This window comes from Ptychodera flava, chromosome 20 (assembly GCF_041260155.1).
Source record: "Ptychodera flava strain L36383 chromosome 20, AS_Pfla_20210202, whole genome shotgun sequence".
Taxonomy (NCBI): domain Eukaryota; kingdom Metazoa; phylum Hemichordata; class Enteropneusta; family Ptychoderidae; genus Ptychodera; species Ptychodera flava.
Window position 1 is genome coordinate 33,885,044 of NC_091947.1, and position 14,101 is coordinate 33,899,144.

At 35.2% G+C, this 14,101-nt stretch overlaps 1 protein-coding gene across 1 annotated transcript in view; it reads right to left on the reverse strand.

Moving 5' to 3' along the window:
- The window catches only part of LOC139119659 (uncharacterized), a 53,770-nt gene extending 39,953 nt beyond the window's left edge, over window positions 1–13,817 (reverse strand). Inside the window, exon 1 of the mRNA XM_070683487.1 lies at window positions 13,726–13,817. The gene's annotated coding sequence lies outside the window, so the exon portion shown is untranslated. The remainder of the gene's footprint in view (window positions 1–13,725) is intronic.
- Window positions 13,818–14,101: the final 284 nt, after the last annotated feature.

Below are 14,101 nucleotides of genomic sequence, written 5' to 3' on the forward strand. Positions count from 1 at the left end.
AGATGAACTAAATGATAGTTATTGAAAATAGCTTTGGTTGACATGTTCTTAGGGATGATCCGATGTGATATATTCAAAGTATGATGAAATCTTCAATTGTGCATTTTTGCAGCGATTTTAGCCACTTTTTTCTGGCCACTGCATTGAGCTATCAAAGATTTCCACCTTCTTCATCACTTGTGTCAAAAATAGTTATTCTCTACAAAAACACAGCGGAGCTATATCGGCCGCTAGGTCGCTTGTTTCAATTTCCATTTAAAAAGATTCACACTGTGTGGTAATTTGTCGTACAATAGGAAATAATTAAATTTTGCCACTTTCTTTATTGACATGTTTTTAATTTTGACCTCCCACAATAGCTTCCAGTGTTGGAAATTTTCTATTGATTTCCAAATTAAGGGTGCATAAGATTGTGTACACTTTTTCTGTATCAAGGACCAATAAGAATCTTTACATTTGAATTGAAATATATCTTTCTGTTTACCAGAACTGTCTTTTTTTAATACTGTTGGTTTTGTTTTATTGACAACAATTTTACCCTTTGTTTGTAACATAATCCGTATCCATTCTTTTGGTAAAGCGTATTTAATTATATTGTATTGAATCATCCAGTTTCTTTTATTTTTAAGTTTATGAAATATTTCCTTTTCTTTCAGAAGTCCTCCATCTTTGAATAAATCGGCAACATATATAATACCCGATCTAATCCATTCTTTAAAGAAAAGAGCTTTGTTTTCAAATTTTATAAACTTATTTCCCCAGATTATTTGATTAGCGATACCATTTGGATTATGAACTAATGTTTGACTTTGGTTGATCTCATACCAAGATGAAATCACTTCTCTATAAAATGCTGGTATTATTTTTGTCATTTCACGTAGCACGTATCTATCAACGTTACAAACAAGTGATGTTGGTATATTTGATATATTACTAAACCAATAATTTGGTAGTATTTGCCAGGTAGCGTTTGTGTTGTTGCCTAACCTGTCTACCCAACAACATTTTAGAACTTTCAAATGAGATTCAGTATCAATCATTTGTCGTCCACCTTGATCTAATTTATTGATTATGATTGCCCGTTGTAACTTTACCCTTTTTACCATCCCATAAGAATTCATAAAAGATTTTGTCTATTTTTTCAATTGTATCGTTTAGAATTTCAATCATTGAAGCAACATAAGAAATTTTTGACATCGCTAAACTTTTTAAAACTGTGATTTTACTAAAGAGGGTTAAGTAATATCTTTTTTCCACGCACGCAACATGTTTTCCACTTTGTCTATTTTAATATTCCAGTTCAGCTTAACGGTTTCACTTTTAAAATGCCCGAAATATATTCCCAGTGCTTTAATCGGTTTGTCTGGCCATGAAATATATTCTAAATTCATTTTGTTTTTCCACTTTCCCAATTTAAGACCTTCTGTTTTATTTCTATTTAATCTCAGTCCCGAAAACTTCCCGTACTCATCAATTAAATTTAAGACTCTTGTTAGGGATTTAAATTTTGTAATGTAAAGACGCATGTCATCTGCCATCTGTGTTATTTTGATTTCTTTCTGTTCTGCTGCGTCTGTAACTTTTACCATGTCTTATTTTTGTTGCTAAAATTTCAACGACTAATAAAATAAAAGCGCAGAGAGTGGACACCCTTGTCTTACTCCTTGTGTTACTCCTCTTTCAATTTTAATGCTACTTGACAGCCAACCATTATTTGCCACAAAACTTTTTGAATCTTTGTATATACATTTGATCCAGTTTATGAACTGTAGACCAAAACCAATTTTTTGTAAAACTGCTAACAGAAAAGAATGATCAACAGAATCAAAAGCTTTAAAGAAATCTAGAAAAACGATTGCGCCACCTGGGTTGTTGGTCCCTAAGTATGTAATTACATCTTCAATTGTTCGCACATTTTGACCAATATATCTTCCTTTTTTATAGCCATCCTGATCTTGATCAATTATGATCGGAATAACTTTCTTCATTCTTTCAGCGAGGACCATAGATAAAATTTTGTAATCGTGATTTAAGACCGAGATAAGACGCCAGTTTTGTAAATCTTTATGAATCAGACTTATAATGCTTCTTTTCTGAGATTCAGTTAAATGTTTATTTACGTAGCTTTCGTTGTATGATTTGACCATAATTTCACTTAAGTCTTCCCAGAATCTGCGGTAAAATTCGATCGGTAAACCGTCATCCCCTGGTGTTTTGTTGGTTTTCATTTTGAATATTACTTGTTGGCATTCATTTTCTGTGATTAATCCTTCACACTTTTCAGTTCTTCGTTTGTCAGAACTCTTTTTAGTTTCACAGATTGTAAATATCTCGTCAAAACGTTTTCCTCCGAGCCTATTTCTGGTGCTTTGTATAGCGATTGAAAAAAATGTTTTTCAGCACATATGATTTCATTTAAGCTTGTAATCATTCGCCCATCGACTAATAATTTGTTGATTTGTTTCTTTCTAAAATGTTTTCTCTCCAGAGCCAAAAAGTAACGGTGTTACGTTCACCTCCTTCATAATACTTTCCTCTTGCTCTGATTTGAATACCTCTTAGTTTATTGATATATATTTTATTCAATTCTTCCTTTAATTCTGTATATTTTACTATTAGTTCTTTGTTATTGCTTTCCAACTATTCAATTTTTCCTCTAAATATTCTATCTCTCTATATATCATATTTTCTCTCTTTTTTTGTTTGCTGTTTTTTCCTTCGAGTAACCAATTGACTCTTCTCGGACTCGTATTTTAATTAAATCTAGAGTTGTGCCATAGTTACACTTATTTTCATATTCTTTTTTTGTTTCCTCGAGTATCTTTTGTCAAGGACTTGACCAAAGATACTTAAACCCGCTACATAACGTGATGATTGAATGGTATGATAAAAGCGAAATAAATTAGAATTTCCATTTAAGCTGATTGCCAATTTGATTGGTATATTTAACGATATTTCAAGTAAAGTTATACACGATGAATATTGCTCATGATGTTGATCATAACAATTTTGGTGAATTTGCAAACTCGTAACAATAATGTTAGACAAAATTGTCAATGAACAGACAATTACTATATGTACAGAAACAAAGGAGTATTTTCATTTCATATCTGGTTGATACAGATATCACTTTTATTTATACTGTATCATAATCAGTTGTTGTACTGCAGATAAACTCCCGTTCACTGAAACTGTACTGATTCTGCCCGCAGTAACTCTATGTTATTGTAAGGAGTAAGATACACAGAGTGGCAACACCTATTGTTTAAGGCGTGAAGCGGTTACGTAAGCAATCCATGTTTGCCTCGCCTCACTAAGCTCTTGGCTCTCTTTTCCGAAGAGTGCCGACCATGACACCTTCGGTAATTTTCGGATTTTCACCAATTGTTAAGCGAAAGTATGTTCGACAAAGTTTGTGTTGTTGTTGTCGTGTTGTGCTGATCGGAATCGATGTGCTGGCAAAAACGGGAGTGTTTTGAGCTTCAGGAAAGTGGGTGTCACCGTTTTAAAAATTCCTCTCATATTTTTATGAATATATAATGAGTGTGTTTGAACAAAATTTGAAAGTCTTTTATCGATACTGTCTGGTTTTACTCAATGGCTTACGGTCAGTCATACCGTCTTTTACACGTGCGTCAAAAAAGGACAGTTTATGAAACTGCTGGCGTGTTATGTTTTGATTGGCGTGAAGCAGTGTTTCTGGCCTGAGAGCTCACAAAGTAACTATGGTTGCTACGCGACTGGCAGTACGATGCCATCTCGTCGTATGTTTCGCATAATCTCGTGTAATTATCAACCACGAACAAAGCCTCCAAAAAGTTTAACACCTTTGAAGCTCATTTTAATATGAAAAGCCAATAGTCTACTGAGACGACCATGGAACAAAAGGCATGCAGTGTTTGCCACTCTGTTTTGTTACTCTGTGTTTATATGTAAGGTGGAAGAAAACCGAAAAAACAGCCAGCGCATCTAATCATAAGCTGTGACTTGTAAACCAACTTCTTGAAAACGTTTTAAATTTTAAAACAGGTTAACAGTTTTATTGACTATTCCTAATCCCGATTTTTCAATTAATAGCTTTTGACTATTCCCCATCTCGATTGGTATTCAGTACAGTCAAGTGTTAACTCAATGAGTATTGCCACACCATAGACTGACTCAACTGACTGTACGAATCCTCAATTGAAGCCACAATGAAGATAATGTTTGTGAACAATCATTCAATTACACACCATGATTTCCATAAAAAACCACGACAGCTTCAATACATTCAACAGTGCTCAACATCTTCAGGGGAAACAAGCTGTGAAGATTATTCACCTTCGACACAAAAACATTCAGTGATATTTTGATTTCCAAAAAGCAAAATGTTGGTCACCTCAAGACAAAGTCATCACTGGCAACCTTGAATTCAGCTGTATTTAAAATATTGCACAGTCAAACACGTGATTTGTGGTTAGACAAAGAACCAAGAAAAAGTGACAAATATATGGAGATGGCCTTTCTGTAGAGGATGGGTGTGGTATTACTTGCAGTGTAAATGATTTGTCGAGTGGGAAACTAAGTAAAGATAATAATAAAGTTCGATAAATACATTTGTTGAAAATATGGTGTTTTCAATCGGGTTTGAATTCACAAAAAATTCTCGAAAATCACGATACCTGCATTTGATTTCTGAAATAATTAAAATGCCGATATAAAATCATTAAGCATGTTTTACAGATGCCATTCAAAGTCAGATCTGCCGACTAGTATATACAGGTTTTGTACAAATTTTGAACAATTTCAACTGACCACTAACCACATACGAAAGGTGGCTGTTCTATAGCTGGCCATTAACTTGTAAAATGCTTTGGCACTACCACATGGTGACCAGTGTAAAGAGGGTGACTGCTCTGTGAGTGACCACTAAGACAGGTTTGACTGTATTATCTTACGTAAACTTTTCTTGCGCAAATGTAGATGAGAAAAAACTCTTACTTTGTATTTATCCATCATGGAAGTGAAACAAAAACACAAAACCTAGAGAAATATTGATGACAAAACACCACAATGAAACGTATGCTCCTTTACTTTTAATTGTAGACTGAGAAATAATTGTTCTTGAAACATTATCCTGTGTCCTCCTTCGTCCATTGTCTTCTGCAGTGTGCCAGCGTATTTTAAGTTATCGTTCGTTTTCTGTACATCTTTTCCATGTTAGTAAACAGGAATAATTGTCAAAAGACATTCAAAATTATGTTTCTATGAAATTTGATTTACAGTTTAACTGTATTCGCTGTCGTTGCATTAAGGAATCAAATAACATCACTTCAGTGTTCTGTGAATTCAAACAAGTTGAAACGTAAACAGAATATTTAGCGTTGATTTGAAGGTTATGATACTTTGATTTCTCTTAATGTGTTGCATATAAACATTTTGTACTTTTGGAATTATAGATCTAGAGTGCAGGTTGTAATGAAGCAGGCAGGCCGGCAGAAATCCAGACTGTCAGACATTTTGTAAATTACAAACATACCACGGCCCTCACCTACTCCAAATTTGACAGCTTGAAATATACTGAGTGAGATAAAATTCTTTCCAGTCAAAGACGTAATTTCAAGATATTATAGATAGGAAGTGTCCAAAATGACATGCTTGATACATGGAACTAATTTTCAAAATCGTAAAACTTCGTAATCTGCCGAGTTTAACATGGCTGAGTACGGTGTCAGTCCTTTCTAGTGTTCACGTGCAATCAGAGCTGTTATGGATAATGCAAAAGGCAATAACATTCTTAGGTCTTCCGCCATTGTATCGGAATGTATTAGGTATGAATGGATATCATTTTGAATTTTAGTTCGGGTATAAAACGAATGTAAGTATTTTTTGAGACTTTGTAGCATTCAGTCCCTGAAATTTCTGTATAAGCGAAAGATTTAAATACTTTAACATATCATACGTGTTTATCACAGTTTTGGCACTGTTTTTGGAAAAAAAAATTACGGTACACATTTGTACAGATTTTTAAAAAATGTTTCTTTTGTGCATCACTGCAGCTTCTTTCTCTACTGCCTCGAACCAAATATAAGATTTGTCAACTCAACCTAAGACTATTACCAGTAATGATACTTTTAACAATTTGAGAGTAGGAACTTCATTTCATCGATGCATCGCACACATTAGATTACACGTTATATGCTATGCGAACAGGCAGAATACAGTGGTGGTTCAGCACACTGTAATGAGTAAAACAAAAAATTGTTGTTGATACTCAAAAAAGTAAAATGTCAATGTTATACTAATCTCAGATATTTGTGAGTAAAATAAAGTGGATTATACCAAACAAGATTTCTGTGAAGCATGTGAAGACTACTTTCTCAGTGTCATATTTTTATAGTGAGGCCCATTTAATATAGAATAACGGGCGACGCGCTGACCATTAACGTTTATTTGTGGGCAAGGGCGAGAGGAAAGCCAAAAATTAACGGGCGAGGCTTGCCGAGCCCGTTAATTTGGCTTTCCTCGAGCCCGCGCCCACAAATAAACGTTAATGGTCAGAGCGGAGTCTGTTATTTCCATTATATTAACAGTAAACCCAAGAAAACCGTCAAAATTTCCGAAAATTTCAGGAGCGAACGACAACTGGGCCCCAGAAACTGAGCAATATGCGACGCACTGTCACGCGCGCTGTAAAAAATTGGCAAATCCGGAGATGTTTTCAGAAAAAAGCATCTCAACTTGACCTACAATAGCTCCATTTTATTTTGTGATTGATTATGATTTACGTTTAAGCTGTAAAGTTACGATACTTTGAGTTGTGTATCTTATTATTCATATTCACGGGCATGTAACAAACCATTATTGTGTATTTGTGGTCAGTCAAGTGGTTCAGCTCGACCAATCAAAATGCGACGGGCAGGGCATGGTAATATAATTACCGTTCTCGATAAAGGTTTAGCAGTTTTTAAACGGTTTAATTAGTAACTCTTGTTGTTTGTTTGCCGTGACTGTTTTTGTCATAGTGAAGCTGTTTACGAATGAAACCAAGGGAATGCGAAAAAATATCCTACAGGATAATTTTATCGATAAAAATGTGTATGACACTGTGTTGGTGTAAAGAAGGATACTGATTTGGATTTGATTATGTGTAAATAGTATTAAAACTTTTATAATCGAAGTTACCACATTATAAATTGACCTCGGGGTTTTTTTAGTTGAATTTATATTTTACATTTAATAGTTTCTAAGCACCATTATTATCAGTATTATTTACGATGCAACTGAGGTTAATGATTTTCTAAATATTCTACAACTTCGTTGCTTAGGCTGTGGGACACCCTGTATACTATTGAATTAACTTGTCACTTGCCACCTTGCCACCTGCTCCATACTAGGGAGTGCCACCTGTTCCATAGGCAAGTGTCACCTGTTCAATACGGGAATGCCACATGTTAAGGAATGCCTCATGTTTCATGGTAAGGAGTGTCACATTGTCTGTGTAGACTCTTGTACTTTGGACCAGATTCTCCAGATCTTTTTCTGTGTTAGATTTTCGAACACTTTGTTTTCGAAATGCCAATGGAGATGGTTAAATGCCAGAGACGTAATTTGAAGTTGCTATACAACAAATTATTGTAAGGAGTGTCACAGCTATCACGACCGGTAATGAGTGTCGCATGCGTCCAGTAAGGAGTGCCACCTGCTCCAAACTAGGGAGTGTCACATGTTTTATGGTAAGGAGTGCCACCTGTTCCACAGGCAAGTGTCACCTGTTCAATAGGGGAATGCCACATAGTTCCTGTTAAGGTAATATGCACCTCGAAAGTGAAAGACTTAAACTTTTGCTCAAACTTTCCTCAGTGAAATTTTCAACCATTCTCTCACCAAAGCAAGAATAAAAATCAGGGGTCACTGTGCAAACTTTTGTACTAGAGAGACAAATAACTTGTGATATCTCGATATTTGAAATCCAAAATGACCGCCACCCCTGTGTTAACTCTATGAGAAAAAATAAAATTTTTCGAAAATTTAAGATGGTGAAAACTTTTCTTTCGCCAAGAGCTTCAAAATGAGCCCCCACAAGTGGTAGGTCAGAAGAAAATTGATAAAATTTGAAGGCCTGAATTTCTGTCCCCGAGGTGCTATCTACCTTAAGGAATGTCTCATGTTTCATGATAAGGAGAGTAACATAGTCTATGTAGACTCTTGCATCCTGGACCAGACACTCCAGATCATCATCTGGATGTAAGATTCTTGACGACTTTGTTTTAGAAATGGAGATGGTCAAATCCTATATAGAGACTTCTTTTAAAGTTGCTTTATGACAAACTAAATTTTGAGTCAGTGTATCCGGACTTCCCGTCATTGGGTGTACAAATTAGCTGGAGTTCTGGAATTGACGCCGTTTGTAATATTTTTCAGGAAACAATAAAATTGAATTAATTTGGAAGCGTCAATGCATCAGAGAAGAATGGTGTTTAAAAACAATGCAAAATGAATTAAATGATACTTCATTACTTCCACAAAGTGAACATTTTTTAACCTAAACGCCCATAAACTTTATTTTCGATGATGAAAAGGACGCAGTTAATGGAATATAATAACAAGCGAGACAGTCATTTGTCAGACATTTAAGGAACAAAACTTTAGAACTTGACATTCACAAAATAACTAATTGACATGGACAGTTTTTACCCCCCCCCCTCCCCAGATTATTTTGAAATCGGATAGGGAGCATACGCTTTTTTATAGGGAAGGGGTCGCTGTAAATCAAGGGGTTTGACGTTTACAAAACAGTTTTAAGAGGTCAAATTTTACAAACAATGATTGGGGTGCTTGGGTCCAATTTTACGAAGGTCTGTATGGAGTTATGGCAAAAACAACAGAATTGACCAAAATGTAGATAAAACAGAATACAAACATGGCTTTATTCTGTCTTAACAAGCAAAAAGAGCACTTTTGTTGAAAAAAATAAAATATTCAAGTTGACCAAGAGAAATAAGTGTCATGCCATGTTCATGATATAACTTTTATAACACTTTGAATAGTGGGAAAATAGCTCCAGTTTTTAAAATTATGATGTTTGTTTGGAAAGAGTTTTGGACTTTGTAATTACATACTTTTAAACCACCAGGATTAACAAATATAAATAAGAATAGTAATGGGACAAGTGATTTTTAATCAGTTATTCTTACGAGTCACTTTGACTGACTGTCAACCTCACGGAGGTAAACTGCGTCTTTCGTACTACTCGGTTAGTCACTTTGATGGATAGCAAGTCTATACATTCACTAGTCAGAAGACAATGGTGTGCCAGTGACTTTGAATCAGTATCAGATGAGATATCGGGACCATGCAGATGTCAAATTTGATTTTGGAATTTCACTGAAATGTTGATTTACTATACATGTTCAGGATGATCCTACTTAGCTTTGAAAATCACCAACGTCAAATGGACCTGGTAATGTATTACCTTGAATAAAAATGATTATTGGACCAGTTTAATGTCTTACTGCAGTCTGTAAGGAAACTATGAATAATTTTTACCAATATAAAACTAGCTAAACCTGTGTATTCAAAGACGCTTGTTATTGATATTAATGTACTTGATTAGACTGAGGTGGTTACAAGTGCATGTGTGTGCAAGAAATTTGACTTGGAATTTCAACGAAATGTTGATTTGCTATACATTGTGGTCTATGAGGAGACGATGAATATTTTTTCCGATACAAAACTAGCTAATCTTTGCTTTTATAATTGTTTGACAATTGATATAATTATACGTGATGTGAATAGGGTGTTTGAAAGAGCAGATATGAACAACAAATATGATATTGGAATTAACGCAAGTGATTGTTTGTAAAATAATCACAATCATACCCATCCAGAATCCAATTATACAAGATCAAAATCCGTTAATACATGAAAGTTAAAAAGGTCACCTGAGATATTATATATCAATCAAGATATTATTTTCTGCGCAATAAAATTGGTGAGGGTCACTCTTTTTCTTACAAACACTTTTGAATTTTCACTATTTTTCGCTCGGCATCATTTTGAAAAACACTGGCCCTCGCCCTTTGGGACAGTCTTTGATTATTTCAGAAGTCAGAAGTTATGCCATATGGTACTTCCAAATGTCAACTCCATCCCAGGGCCATAGGGTGCAAAGGGTTAATCAATCAAATCGGACGAATAATTTGGGTGGGCACATTTTACAATCGATATTACTATAATGGTGAGAAATAACTAACTGATAATGTCAGCTGGAAATGCTATCGCCGATAAACTATTTTGAACTGGAAAATTAATACACAAAAAATATAAAGAAGTGGTAAAACAGTTGGCTTTGCAGAAAACGAAACATATAGCAAGCTTTAAAATAAAAGTATTGTACACTATGTCCTTATAAAATGTCTTCAAATTTGAACTTCTGGACATCGTACAATATTCTGATCAATTCTTCAAACTATAAAATCAGCCGTGGTGACATGTTGATTTTAAGGTTTGAAAATGAAACTGTATTCTCACCATTCTGTAAAATTTGTTTCTAAATCTGACACGGTTTTGTTTGTTGACTAACAGTTGCTAGGCTAAGGTCCAGGGCCGCCCCTTGGCGGCGCCTGGCCAAAGATTATGATTAGATAAGAACGCGTGTATGTTTCCAATGTATACGAAGGTTTGCCTTCTTGAGTCAAGTTAGAATGATGTCTACATGTTTCTTCTCAATCTATGTTTAAGTCGAAAGCGATAAGGTAAGCAATTATTTAAGGTGACACCGCATCCATCCGTGATTGATATAACAAGGGTTATCTAAAGACAAAAATGTTCACTTTTATGGCCGCTTGCAGCTGCCCCTCCCTCCGTCTTTGTCCTTCCCATTTATTCGCTTACAGACAGTGAATAGGTGAGCTCCCAGTGAATCAACTTGTGGTAAATCCACAATGTATAAATAACTAATGATGATGCCAGAGCATTTAAGCTTTGTCGTATTTGACATTATAATTGAAATTATTATAGATGCATTTCGGTAAGTGCTCCATCGCTTCAATATTGACAGATCTTTTGGGGTTGCATGATTGGCAGGTGAATATTAAATTAATCGCTTCGCATATAAAATTTTACTAAATTAAATACATATCGCCTACAAATTGGCGAAATTTGTTCTAATAGCGACAGCCAGGGAAGCTATTTGTACAAACTGATCAATGCGACTGCCTCCATGATGCGCAGACCCAACTATTGATTTAAAAGGCGGGAAAATTTTCTGATTTCTCTAAAGCTAGTTGTGACAGCGTAAACCACCCTAGAACATGTTCATACATTACGGTGTATACGGGAACTCTCACCTTTGCCTGTTACACTTCAATATTGAATGAAAAACTGTTTCAGTGAATACGACACAAGAAGTGTCCGAGAAACAGTCGGGCGGGGTTGATAGTGAACTCAGATATCAACAGGAGGTGCGTTCACAGACTCCAATTGGAACTTCCCTGGTATTTCGATCATCAAGCCAAACGTTGTTAATATTTTGGATATTGGTAGAAGCTATAAAAGATGATTGTTATGTTTTGCTGAACTTATTGATGCGGCACCTTGCAGAGCTACGTAAAAATGACCAGAATGACATCTCCTTAGCAGGCATCTAAATTGGGTAAATTTTTGAAACTATGAAACATCTCTGGCCAACGAATGCCCTGTACGTATCAAGTCATAAATACGCCAATCTCAGTCTCTGGACTGCTAAGCAACCTTTACATGCAACTCATGAAAATATTATGGCAAGTGTAACTTTATAAAACTTACTGACAATATATAGTACGTGTGACTTCAACAATCAGTACAGGAATTTGAAAGTAAAGTGGACCGAGAAATTATATCGGCTTGCTTACTGATCAGAAAACACTTACATAAATCATATATATGCATGTATACGTGCGCGTGGTTGCAAGGGCGACCGGTATGTGTTTAATTGTTGTAATCGCTATGGTCAGTCCCTTCACACAGTGAAAGGACTATGCCATGATGGATTGTACTTCCCCTTACTCGGGTAATTGCTTGTTTACATGAATGCGGTCTTAACTATACGATACTGCTGCCTTTCATGTTCACAACACCAGTTCTCTGTTAACGTCAGTAATTGATTTGCAAATGTCAATAGGGTCACATGTCACCCCTGTGACCCGCCTCAGGCCAGCTATGACCGGTGCACATCAAAATTTAGTATCGCCTTCGACTGGGGCCGTTGGTTTCGCAGAAATTGAGTATTGAAATTCGCAGAATTTTCTTTGCGGGGCTCACAAGGGACGACAATTCAGTATTTCTCTCTAAAAATAAGAGACTTTATGCATTGTGAGTCGTAATTGACTGTCATCATAATTCAGATCTTATGAAAAAACACACAAATTACGCATGAGCAATCAATGTTTACAATGCAGAGGCTACATTTGGTACCAGTCAATGCCTAGTACCCTAGTTGTGAACTATACATGAAGGGGAAATTACCCCTGATGATAAAAAATATTATTTAGGGCTACGTGTGACAGCCGGGGAAAACCGGACAAGCCGACCTTATGAAAGGTCGGCAGAAGTTCAACAATCCGATCTTCTCCATCGTAGCTTTGTTTGAGAGCGAATTAATATTGTTTGAACCGTTTTATACATGATAATGTGGTAATATATTGCTTCTTTGATGAATAGTCGTATGTTTCTGAGAGTACTCGTAACCAATATAACACAATTGAAAATAGATATTAAGTAGCTGATAAACTATGGGAATATAATCTGAGGGAGAAAACATTACTTTCAGTTATTGTAAACTTATCTTGCTTATGTATTTTGGCTTATAAAACAAACATCAATGAAATATTGAATCTCAGGATAACAGAAACTTGGCCTCATTTTTATACGTAGAAAAAAGGACGTTGTATAACTTTCAGGGCGTAGACATTGAAAATTGATTTTTTTTTCGCGCAGTCTCCTGTTCAAGTTTCAACTACTTTAAAAAATCTCAGATATTCTGAATATACCAAAATATGCCATCTTTTGATCGTTCTTATCAAATTGCTAAACGATGTTTAGCCTTGGTGTGTGTGTGTGTGTGTGTGTGTCTGGTGTGTGTGTATATATATATAATTATATATATAATATATATATATATATATATATATATATATATATATATATATATATATATATATTCTGAACTGACGCACGAATTCAAAAAGATGAAGTTAGAGTAGAATTCTCCTATTAATACGATATGTCTGGTTTGTCATCAATACATATTGAAATAATTCTTTAATTATGAGCGACATTGATTTATGCATAGTAAATTCATGTTTACTGTTTGAGTATGCAAATTAAATGAGGACTTATTCTAAATGAATGTTATTCATAAGTCAAAATTCGCGAACGATTATCATTTTTCATTTTGGTAAGAAACACGTTATTCGTTATCACGGTGTACCAGCGTTCATTCCAATTTGATTTACCCGATGGGCCAGGGTAGATATGGTGACGTCACTCAAACAGGTGGTTGGCAGGGTATGTATATCTCTCTACTTCTTCATTTTAAGAATAAAATGTGAACTTCAAAAGGTTATATTTTCATTAAAAGTGAAGCTCTGGACACCCTAATATATGTAGAGAGTTGCTTTGTACATTTGTGGGCTTTGAATGTGAGCTTGTCTCTAGACTTGATAGCAAGGCGTCTGAAGAAGCAAAAATTGCGGTTTCACTTACCGGATAAGTGAAAATCGAATTCTTGGGATCGTTCATTTCCATACGCCCTTACATGTCAAATGTCCAGCTTGGAACAGGCACACACTCTAACTTACCTACATGTAAAGCTAATGACACACACTGCATTCAGCATGTTAGCTACGATATTTGCATAAAACGATCGATGAACAACGGAACCAACTTCATTCTTTTCCAAAAACAGCAAAAAATATTTCATGGAAATTGTCAAAACTCAGTTGGATCTTGTCAAACAGTCAAACAATTAAAGCCAATTACTATCTCACATTATTTGTTGCGGTGTCTTAAAACCTACAAACAATTACTGAGAATTTGTAAACTGCGTTCCCAGAAAAAAACAGAAGGGGAGAAAATAACG